The following is a 12,303-nucleotide window of genomic DNA, read 5'->3' as shown; positions in this document are numbered from 1 at the left end:
AAAGATGCACACGGGGAAGGGAGTTCTCCATCCTGCACTGCTGGTTTATTTTCGTCACTGAGATCTGTGAACTGTACCTGGTCCACCTTCTCAGAGGGTCACTGTAGCCAGCAATGGCATTATTAGTAATGCTTAAACTAGCTTGAAAAAATTAGTTATTCCCAGTGGGTTATTCTCATTGGTAACTCTGTAATAAAGGATTCAAGATATTGTACATTTTAGTCACTGGTATTATAATTTTTATTTCAGAATCTCAGTAATCGAATATTCATTATCTACTTATAATTAAAATGCATGATTCCCTTAAGAATGCTTATAACTATTTAAATGAATTTGAACTTAATTAAAGGAGTTAAATTAGGAGATTAAAATTATTCAAAGGGGGAAAACTTTATTCTTAAAGAACTGTAGAAGTGGAATACTAAGAGAAAAAATAGGGAAAGGCAACAGAAATTTAGCAAAAGGAAACAAACGAAACAGACAGATCCCTGATGTGCCATGGTAGAGAAATATTGTATTAATTTAATTACTCAGTTAAGGTAAAAATAAACGAGACACGAATAGGGTAGTAAGCCATGTGCTCCTTAAAGACTAGAGCTGGAACTGATTAATTTTCACAGTCCCCACCGGACCAGTGCCAGAGCCTGGAAATTTACTGATTCTCAATTAATATTTGTTGAATGAATAAGGAAGCAAGTCCTTTCTGAAAGTTTTAACAAGTAAGTTCACCATTCCTCTTCCAAGTGAGCTGTTTAAAGAAATCCACACTCGGATCCAGTTAAAATGAGTGCACTCGGGGTGTAATGCTAGCCTCCATGTCTTGTAGGCACTGAGTCTGCACCTGAAGAAGCTGCCCAGGAGGCAGCCAAGCTCAGGAGGAACTGGAGACTGTCTAGCGTCCTCCTCTGTCTTAAACTCTTTCCTGCTGTAGGCAGACATCATCCCTCATTACCTGGGAGAAAGCATGAGCCTGGAGCAGATTTAGCCTTCTTTATACATGTGTTGCATTTTCATTCTAGTCGTACGAAGCATTAAAAGGAAATGATTAGAGCCATTTGTTGAACAGTGTTATAGAAGGAAGTGAAAATGATGATTTTAATAATAGTTAACATTACATTGAGCCATACGAAACTGTCATTTTTGAATGTCAAATGCAGTTAAACATGGCTGTTTCATGTGGTTTAACCTCGTATTTATTGAATGCTTACTTTGTGATAGGAATAGTACTAAGTAATTTACAGTCGACCGACTCAGCAACCAAAGAGAGTCTTCAGACAACACTCCTGGCTCTCTGGCTCTCCACCCTCCAGAACTACGAAAAATAAGTGTCCGTTGCTTAAGCCACCCAACTCATGGTATTTTGCTAAGGCAGCCCAAGCAGACTATACAACAATCTCTAAGTGAAGTTAGATTCAGTCATCCAAATTTTGTGCGCCCCAAGCAAATAAAATGACCACATCCTCCCCAGGTGTGTTTGCTTCACTTTCCTTTTCCATTTTCAGATTATTTACAAACTGGACACTCTGCCCTACAAGAAGAATGTGGCAGTTTCCCCTTCTGGGTTCTCACCAGAGCAAAACGAACCCACATAAACAAGACACTCGTGTGCTTTATTCTCTCTGTAAAACTACCACTGAATTAAGTTCTGCATCATTCAAGATTTACACAGCCCCACAAGTTCAGGCCACTCCTTTCTTTGATGGTATTTGCTATTCTTCAATTAACAGTGATGGACTCTTATTGTCTTTCTTCTGAGGGGGAGGATTTATATGTCTTTTAATTTGTATAAGTCGGAGTGCATCATAAATGGTTCACCCTCTAAATTACAAAATGAGCTTGCCAATAAGGATGACCTTGTTTATTAAAATCTAATTAACTGAAGTTTTAGAATGTTCCTGAGAGGGTTACTGAATTTCTGTTTTTCTCCAAACCCAGTACACATCAAAGACCGAGCTGGCTAGCGTTAACCACAAAGCTCTAACCTCATGTGAAATTATCCAGTTAGTTCTTTCAGTCGTTTTCTCCAGGAGTGCAAGCCCAAGAATCTTCTCCCAAAATACGTTGGCTATTATATTTCAGAAAGGCCAGGTGCTGCTTTCTTGATTCGTTGTGATTTGAAGACAGAGACCAAGGTGCTCTTTGTTCACTAAGAGCATCCTCACAAGAGGATGCTGGCCTTGTGTTGATATTTCCCAGCAATGCTCAGAATGTCCTAATTAGATGCCACTTTAAGCTGCACTCTGGACAAAGTTCTATGCTGTCTGTATACATCTAAAAATCCCTGGAGAAGTCTAGGAGACCAGTGGAAAAGATTTATTCACGTGGAGTTGTTCACGTATTCAGTCTACTTCCAACCGTCACCAGCATTATGAGAGTGGGAAGGGGGAACTTCAGGCCATGACTGCTGGAGTCAGCACAGGACTGACGGACACACCAGCCTGGAGTGTCCCTGCCTGGATCACTGCGACGCGCATGGGTGCGTTGCCAGTGGCCTCCTCTTTCAGAGTTCAGGGGGACAAGAAAGCCTTGTGTGCCCTGTGGGCCAAGCTGTGGAACGCAGCCAGCCAGGAGCAGCCTTGAAAGGAGCCGTGCCCCCGGGAGGCCCAGGCCGGGAATGAGACTGGCTTGAGCCAGTGCAGATGCAGAGGGCAGTCGTGAGTGATCAGACGCCTTTGGCACGGTAATTTCTGCTTCTGCCTCTTGGTCAGAAACAAAGCTTCAGGAGCACTGAGCAGATCCAAAGCACTCTTTTTTCTTTCTTTTTTTTTTTTTTTTTAAGAAATATAGGGCCAATATAAGTAAAGATTTTCCCATTGACTACTTTTGAGATGCCAGTAATTGGCCATCAGTTGCTAGAGATGAAAATACATGCACACGGGAAGGAGGCTGCACATCAAGCACTCCCTCTTTGTCAATCACGGAGTATGTGAGGCACAGCTTTCAAAACACAAGGAACCCTTGCTTGGGGGAGATATAAATGTAGATAGACAAAGTAACTGTGAGTATTCCACACTGGTCTTCAATCCAGTGAGATTTCCTATATGGTTTTAAAACATTTTCTTACCATGTGAAGGAAAAAGTTAAAATTATTTTAGCAGAATTTGTGAAATATAATCACGCATCTTCTTAAATTCTAGAGTAGTGGAGTGGGTCTGTTTTTTCTAGTTTAGCCAGTAATTAATTGAGCATCTATCCTAGACCAGGCACCGTTTTTTTCTAAGTCTGTTACCTCACCTGAAAAATGAGGTAATAACTAGATAGTCTCTTAAAACATATGCAGGGGACTGTACTAATAGCTTTTGGGAAAACTACATAGAACTACAAAGTCTTGCCCTCAAAGGACCACCAATAACTTGACCCCACGAAAAATAGACCTAAGATTTACTATATTTTATGCCTCGCATTTCAGTATGCAGGATTTGTTCAAACACTTACTGCTTCTTGTTCTAGAATTGGAAACAAAGAAAGAAAAAAATATAGAATCAAAGAACTGTAGGGGAGGAAAATAATATTTTCCTCTACTTTTCCTCTACCCATCTTAAGTTCTCCAGAGGGTGGGGGTCCTCTAAATGAAACTGGCCAAAGACAGATTAGCGATAGATGAACAAACAGAATTTTATTAACATGAGCATCATGCATGTGTACTTGGGAGCACCCAGTGATGAATAACCCAAAGAGGTTGTTAGAGCTTGGGCTTGTGTCCCAACCTAAGCCAGAGGACAGGGGGTTGGGGCTTCTAGGTGCAGGAAGCAAGTTGTGAGAAGGTAACTAGGAAATGTATGGCAAATAAGAGTTGTTTAGTCAAGATTTGTTGTGCAGGGTTAAACCACGAATTCCTACATTGAGAAGAGTTGTTAAGAGCCCTCTTGCTGGTGCAGGAGAGGGAGAGGTCTCTACCAATGGAAATTTCCTTCACGAAGGGAAAGCCTGGACCTTGTTTTTAGAGCTTTTCCTAAGTCTGTTGATCCATATGGCCTTTAGCTCAAAATAATCTATATGCTAAAGAGGCATTTTTTGGAGTTGCATGTTCCAATACCCTTCAGAACCAAAACATACCATAACTTATCTATGTAAAAAGAAAAAAAAAATGGTCCAGATAAACATAGCAACTTACTTTGACATCGAGGTAGAGTTGAATTAAGACTCCAGTCTTTAAGATCTAATCCTTGTGTCCTTTCCACTATATTAATTATATATGAGGCTTCTAATTGAGTACTACTTTCTAAACAAAAAAATAAAACCTCATTACAGAAGGAGAATAATAAAAGTGTTTCAAGAGTTTTCAGGAAACCCAATTATAAGAAAGGTTTTCTTACTCATCTCTCACCATTGATAGTAAGCACATACTGGTTACTATTTTAGGATTGTGCCTAGTTAACTTTTATGTTTATTCATGTGTTTATTCAATCATGAAACATATGGAGTAAGCCACTTTTAGGGGCCTACCAGTATTTGCTTTATAAAGTTACATGAAACAATATATCTGACCCCAGGGAACTTGGATTCCAGAAGGAAAATCAAAGAAGAACATTTTGCATAGAATTCTGAAATGGTTACAAGGGATTTCTAAGAGATTCTAAACTGAACAGATAATTATCTTGCATTTATAAAAGGCCTAAGCTATTCCCCCTGAAAAGGAGTAATTGAATCTGTAATTACTTTCATTTCATATGGGACATAGACATGGATTCTAAAGATCTAATTGTTATGGTTGTTTTCTTAATTACTCTAATTGCTCTGTAGAGAACACCACCTTGCATCCATTGAGGAAAGCTCAGAAGTCGGTGGTGACTGAGGAGACCATCAGAAGCATTTTAAAAGTTCTGCTGTGTTGTGTACTGGGCAGTTTTGTTGCTCATTTCAGCTGCTGATGGCCAGCCATCATGTGCACTGTGACCGAAGGCGTCGACTTTCTGTCCCGCTTTCTGTGAATGAGCGTAGAGGAACTGGCACCCTGTTCCATGGCGATGGTAGGGCCACCCTTTTAGGAAATAGTATCCATGACCGCATTGTCATTTTGGTGATGCCAGGAACATTGCTCCCTCTCCGCAGTCGAGCCTCCGCCAGTCATATGGATCAGGCTTCTAGGAATAGCCCTTTGTCCCACTAAGGCATTGCTTCTATGAAAAATGAATGGGGAAAAATGGTTTGTCGCATTATTCTATGAAAGCAGGTTTTACTCGGAGCCAGGACGAAGGAAGAATGAGAGCCGTCACCCCCTGCTGAGGGAAAGGCCGTGGGGCGTGTCCGCAGGCAGAGGAGCTGTGGAAAGATGGAGCTGAGGACCGAAAAAAATAAAGACAAAATAAAATTTTCATTCACTTTTAAAAATGTTTTACATAGAACTGGTCTTGACTTGAGTTTATAGGCTTGCCGCCTTTTTTATGGACATTAGGTATGAACTAGTAAAGAATCCAGTAGCATTTGGTATTATGCCCTGGAGAAGCAGCTCATTCCCAGTTAGAAGCTGTCTCGCTTTGTGTGATGGATGTGTTTCTGAATAATTATTTGGAAATCAGAATTTGTCAGGTTCAACTGTACATCTCAATTTCCTTGTACCTACAAAGTTATAAGGAACAAATGAGATTATCCATGAGAAAGCACTATGAATATTTTAAAACTCTGTACAACTGTAAATTATTTATGTGCTTTTTGATTTAAGAGATGGAAAGAATAAGAACAGTCCGTGCTAAGATCCTTTAATTAAAATAACCACTAATGAATCTAACACCCTTCGTGGAAATTTCTTATAGAATAATAAATTTCCAGGAAAACTCAGGAAATTCTCATAGGTTTTTACCTTTTGACCTACTTTTTCTACTTGCTGTGGGAAAAGTACAGTGTGTCTGGGGATGGCTATGAGGAGGCAGAAAGGATGGAGAAAAGATACAAAGACACATAGGTAGTGTGAACGTACAGTTTGGACCAAAACTCATACAGAAGGTTTCAGAAGATTCAGAAACAGTCTTTGAGATGAAGATTTGATGCTAAAAGGTATGTTCAGGATACTGCAAATGCACATGGCGACAGTGGAACAGAATCTTGCTGCTCGGCATATGCTGGGAAAGCCAGGCTGTTTGGTCGATGGATGACATAGTTCGTACTTTAAAGATAGTTTGGGAAAGTGACAGGCTAGAGGGTTGGGGTAAAGGGTACCAATTCTTAAAAAAGAATGAGGACGAGACTGAAACATGGGTGAAATTGGGGGAATGATCTGTGCCATTTTAAAATCTCGACTCATAGTAAATAATTTTTATTGAGGTCAGGGGCGGGGAGAGCAGACTGGATGCAGGTATCCTGGGAAGGGCGTTCCGAGATCCTATACAGGAAGCAGGGTCAGTGGAATACGTTAATATTGATTGATGGAAACTTTAAAAACAGGTTAAAGCCCCTAAAAAAAAAAAAGGAGTCATTAACAATTGTGTAGTCCCAGGTTCATAGTCACAAAGGAGGAGACTCTGAAGCCAGAAATGCACTGCTTCGTGCCTCCGCGTGCCCGCGCCGCCGGCGAGGTCCGGGGAGAGGATGTCCGTTCTCCCACCCCCCACTGCCTTCACAGCTATTCAGTGCTTTGTTTTTTAATTACTTTATTGTAGTATAGGTTACATATCGTAACATTTACCCATTTTAAGTATACGATTCAAGGATTTTTTAGTAAATTCACCAAGTTGTACAACAAATCACCACAATCTAGATTTAGGCTGTTTCCATCACCCCTGTAAGATTTCTGTTTACCATTAATCTTTGTTGCTGTTTGCAGCTCCAGGCATCCACTAATCTACTTTCTGTGTCTATAGATTTGTCTTTTCTGAACATTTTTTATGTAAACGGAATTATAGACTATGTGGTGTTCTGTGTCTGACTTTGTCTACTTAACGTAATGTTTTTGAGGTTTATTTTATTTTATACTTTGTATCCATATTTTATTTCTTTTATTGCCAAATAATGGATATACTACACTTCGTTTATCCATTCACTAGTGGAAGGACATTTTGGTTGTTTCCACTTTGGAGCTTTATGAATAACGATGCTATAAACATCTACCTAAAGGTCTTTGTGTGGACATTCGCTTTTCTCTTGGGTAGATATTCAGGAATGGAATTATTGGGTCATATGATAAATCTATGTTTAAGTTTTAAGAAACTGTCAGACTATTGTTAAAGCGAATACACCACAGCAACCCCACCAGCAACGCATATGATTCCAGTCTCCCCAAATCCTGCCCACGGTGTTACTTTCTTTTCTGTTATGACTATTCTGGTATGTGCAAAGTGGCATCTCATGTAGTTTTAATTGTATTTCTCTAGCGACTAGTAATATTGAGTCATATGTATTTATTTCCCGTGTCTTCATCTCCTTCTTATGCTTCTATAGCTAAAACTTTGACTCCATGGATTCTTCCAGAAATGTCTAGCTTAGGTGAAGCCGTGAGGGAAATGCATGAAAGCTCACCGACTATAATTCTGTTTTGGGTTGGTTTGTTTGTTTGTTTGTTTCCCTAAGTAATCAAGTACTTCAAAAACCTTACAGAGGAGAAATTCTGCTCTGCTGGAATTACATAGTACAGCTTCAGAGTGTGGTCACTTCTAGAACATCTGGTAGAAAAGCAGGCTCACAAATGTGGAAGCTTGGGATGTTTATCTTTTGTTTTTGTTTTTGTTTTTGTTTTTTTTCTTTTTCACTGAACTAAGGGCAAGACTGGACTGCATAGAGACATTTTGTTTCTCAGCAGGGTAGGAAAAAAAGGCAGGGGAAGAACAGCGGCGTAAGGCAGAATTCCTCAGGAAAATAGTACTGATGCAAAGTAGCAGTAATGCCTGGTTAGAGAAACGAAATCCATAGAATCGAGTTTTCCTTTAATAACCATGCTGATAAAAAAGATTATGCAGGAGTCAGAGTCCAGAGCCTCTTCGAAATGGATGACAGAATTTTTCTAATGTACAAACCCACTAACAGATGTAATTAGATTATGCTAACATGATAAAGAGTCACTGATTATCTCCCTAAATTAGATTGACCCTGATCTGTAAAGATCATAACTTTCAACAAAGGCTTGTTTTGCTTGCTATGTAATTTTCACACAGGCTCTAAGATGGACGCCTTATAGGTGTTTTGAAGGGTCCCTCCACAGATCTCAGTTGATTTTCTTTTCACCCATGCATCATTTTTTAAGAGTAGGTTGTGCTGTAGCATCGAAACCCAAAACTTGGTGCTCATCCAAGTGCCTTGTTTCCATTGATGAATGTTTCCACGGCCAGTTTGTTTCCAGTACAGTCCACTGCCCCGAGAGTCCACAGGTAATTGTTAGTGTCTGCAAAGTCTCTGGAGCCCCGTTTAGATCTCTTATCAAAAATGACCAAAAGGTAACTTTATCTTTTTTTCTCAGCTGCTAATTACTTTTTCATGTTTTCTTGGTTTGGTTAAGAATATCTAAGTGTTACAACTACTAGCTGAACTGCATCCTTCTGTACGCTTTAATATGTTGTTGGAATCGGTGATTTGGAGTTCTAGATTTCTGCCTTACTCGGGATGTAAGTGGAGGAGGGATGAGTACGAGTAAAGCGTTACAGACGTCTCTAAACTTACCACTTACGAATAAATAACTTCAACACATTAGAAAGGGAGGCGCATCTAAAGTGCTATTTTTTTCACCTCATCTATAAGTGAATTTAAAAGACAAAAGCTTTTAACTGACATGGTGGGTTTTTTTGGTTTTCTTCTGTTTTTTGTTTTTCTTTTTGCTCTTTTTTTTTTTTTTTTTTTTTTTTTAGTGAAAAATCCTAGATTGGGATCCAGATCATCTAGATCTGAATCCACACTCAATACTTGTGAGTTGGTGACTTTGGTCGAGATAAATTCTCTGATTCTCATCCTTCGCATCAATAAAATGGAAATAGTGATGCCAGTTTCTTCTATAAGGAAGAATTGTTCGGATTAGATGTTATATACACAGATGCTCCATGACGAATGTCCTATTACTGTTATTGTTTTATGGGAAATTAGTGTTCTTCATATTTTTTAATCCTCACCCTATCATTAAAATTTTTCAAGCACACAAGTAAGTATAAAAATAATACGTAGGGCCTATGAAGTAATATTTTAGGGTCACTATAAAATGGTCTTTTAAATAATATTTTTTCAAAAGTTGAAATTAATATTTTCTCTAAAATGTTAATAGAAATCATTTTTACTCTAATTGTTAGTAACTGCACTGTAATCAAATACACATTTTATATAATTTTGGATTAGTAATTTAAATATCTGCCTCTGTATTATTCATTTTGATGTTTGACTTAATTGACTGTCATAGTTAACATTCAAAAAGGTTACCTAAAGGTACATCTATCACGCTAGGTAAAAGTACATTTGATCTACCTAGCGAATCGTGATATTAATTTTTCATTTTCATTAACCAGTAATTCAAAGGTTTTGATAAACCGTGGCTTGTAAATGTCTATCCTCTCTCATGTTAATCAGTTTTATTTGCAAAATAAGTGAATAATGACCCATTTTAGTATTAAAAAATAAGTTCAAACCCCACTGGAACTCTACATTTATGATTGCAAAGATTTTAAAATGTCCAAGTTATGAAAGCATGTAGATGTGTAAATTCTTATAAGATTATGTACATATCAATTTCAGCAATAAAAGTATACATAGTGTTTGGACTATGTAATTCCAAACTTTTTTTTTCAAAATGCTCTTACACTAGTACAGATTTTGTTATAGTTATTTGCTCACTCGTCAAAAATGAACCAAAAAAAAAACCAGTATTAGCAAAGATGTTGAGCAACCTGAATTCTAATATACTGCTGGTGGAAATGTCAATTGATACAGCTCTTGGGAGAATTATTTGAAAGTATATACTGAAGCTAAACATATATATAAATGAGAGTATATACGAAATATTATGACCCCATATTTCTGCCTTGGAGTAAATGCCCAATATAAATGAATGCTTATAAGTAACACATTAATAAGAATGTTCATAACAGATTTATTCACAATAGCCAAGCACTGGAAACAATCCAGTGACAGCAAGAGAATATTCATCCTCATTACCATGTAGTATTACATTTTTTAATATAGCACAATTTTTTATTCAAAATATTTTTTGAATAAATTTCATGGATGAATCTCAGAGAGATAAGGTTGAGTAAAAGGAGCCAGGCACAAAAACAATAGGAATCAGAATAGCAGTTACCTTTGAGAGGGTATACTGACTTTAAGGGTGTATACTGATATATATAAATTTATACACACACACACACACATATACACATATATATATAAACTTTGACATATATATGACAATATAAATTTATCAAAAAGTACCTTTCAGATGCTCATGATCATAACTCATTACAGAATATCATAGAGATTCTCCCATCCAAAGATCTTACTTTTATAAAATTAGCCATACCATCTTATAGCTGCTAGGACGGTTAAACAATGAGAGTCCCCACAACTTGTAGAGCACACAGTCTTCCTTCAGCATAGAAACTTGTTTTACCAAAGGTGACACATGGCTGCCTGCTATATAGTGCAGTCAATCAAAAAGTTAATTATTAATTTAGTGTAAGTTATTCTGGTGCCCCTACTGCCACACTTGACCGTGGAGAGGAGTTGGGTAACAGTTGCTCATCATGATGGTCAGTGGAATATTTGCTCAATAAATCCCCAAAGGTAGGAGATGGAAAGTGACGATTTAGAGCAAGAGTTGGCAGACCTTTTTTTAACCTTTTTTTTTATTTTACACCTCTTTCACCCCACCTGCCTCTCCCCTCTCCCTCCTCGCTCCCCTCTGGTAACCACCAGTCTATCGTCCATGTCCCTGAGTCTGTTTGTTTGTCCTGTTTAGTTGCTTTTAGGTTTGTATCCCACATATAAGTGGTATCATGTGGTTTTCAACTTTTTTCTGTCTGACTTATTTCATTTAGTATGATTATCTCAGGGTCCATCCATGTTGTTGCAAACTTTTTCTATAAAAATTCAGGTAAATATTTTAGGCTTTGAGAGCTATGTGGTCTCAGTTATAACTGCTTAACTCTACAGTTATAGTGTGACAGCATCCTAGACAATAAATATTAAAAAAAAATTAGTTGTGTTTCAATAAAACTTTATGGACTCCAACTTTAAATTTCATGTAATTTTCACATGACACAAAATATTTTTCTGCTTTTGATTCTTTTTCAACCATTTAAAGTGTAAAGATCATTTTTAGCTCACAGGTCATAAGAGAGCAGGCAATAAGATAAATGGCCCTCAGGATTTGGTTTGTAGACCCCTGGTTTAGAGTTGTGCAATTCTAAGTAATAATGAACTTGTAGAGACTCACAGCCCAAAGTTCGCAGGAGTACACAACATCATTTCTAGTAGGTTGTCAAATTACAGTATGTTGTCCAAAGGTGCTTTCATTTTTTGTTCCTTTAAGAAGCACATCAAGCTTAATATCAAAGGCTTTGTTCCTTCCTTGACATGATTTTAATTGATAGAAGTTCAAATAGAAGAAGTTGGGTTTACAGAAGATTCCACTGAGATATTTGAGGCTAGTCATTCGTAGCTATGATATCAATAAGAATCATAGTGCTTTTCTGCATGGTCTCAGTTCTAATTTGATAGACAAGTTTTTAAAATAACCTTTATTTTGGAAACTTCAAAGCAATGAAATACCTAAGGCACTCAAACACTTGTTTGAGACCCACTGGCTAAATTCTCTGACTCTTTCGTGAGTTTCCGTGGGTCCTGACACATGAGGGAGCATGTGTTCACTGACATTCTAGGTCAGAAGGATAAATAACCGCCTCTAACAGCACAGCATTTCAAAGGCAGGCTTCTGAGTTGGTTCTCCTCAATTCCCTGCACTATTTGCCAAGACGTGTGAAGCAAATCTTTAACCTGATTATTGAATTGTCTGTCTCATTCCCCTATCCAAAATTAGTTTTCTTTCCTATGATCAGTTTTATGTACAATTTAAAATTTGTTATTTATATTCAGACTGACTGAACAGTGCAAACAAATCATGTAAAAGGGTAAATTTTTGGAATGACTTTACACGGATTTGTGCCTCACCCCCATCCAGCCTTAAATGAGGGGATCCCTCAGCCTCAGCAGCCTGAAAAGAGGACGAAGGGTCAGGGCTTTCCTGTCAAGGCGGTATCTGTGCTGCACGCGACTCACCTTGGGTCCATCCCCACGGACCTCTCCGGGATGTCTGTGCTCCATCCCAGAACCAGTGCTTTTCAGCTAGCCTCGTCCTTTTCCTTTACTTAGGGTGGGTACAGTGTAGAGTTAGGAGACCAG

General features: G+C 38.2%; 1 protein-coding gene across 4 annotated transcripts in view; it reads left to right on the top strand.

Annotated features, from left to right (window-relative positions):
- CNTNAP2 (contactin associated protein 2) overlaps window positions 1–12,303 on the top strand; it is a 1,484,598-nt gene that overhangs the window by 1,235,565 nt on the left and 236,730 nt on the right. The gene's annotated exons all lie outside the window — the stretch shown is intronic.

Source organism: Rousettus aegyptiacus, unplaced genomic scaffold, assembly GCF_014176215.1.
Source record: "Rousettus aegyptiacus isolate mRouAeg1 unplaced genomic scaffold, mRouAeg1.p scaffold_m13_p_13, whole genome shotgun sequence".
Lineage (NCBI taxonomy): Eukaryota > Metazoa > Chordata > Mammalia > Chiroptera > Pteropodidae > Rousettus > Rousettus aegyptiacus.
This window is presented reverse-complemented; position numbering and strand designations above follow the sequence as displayed.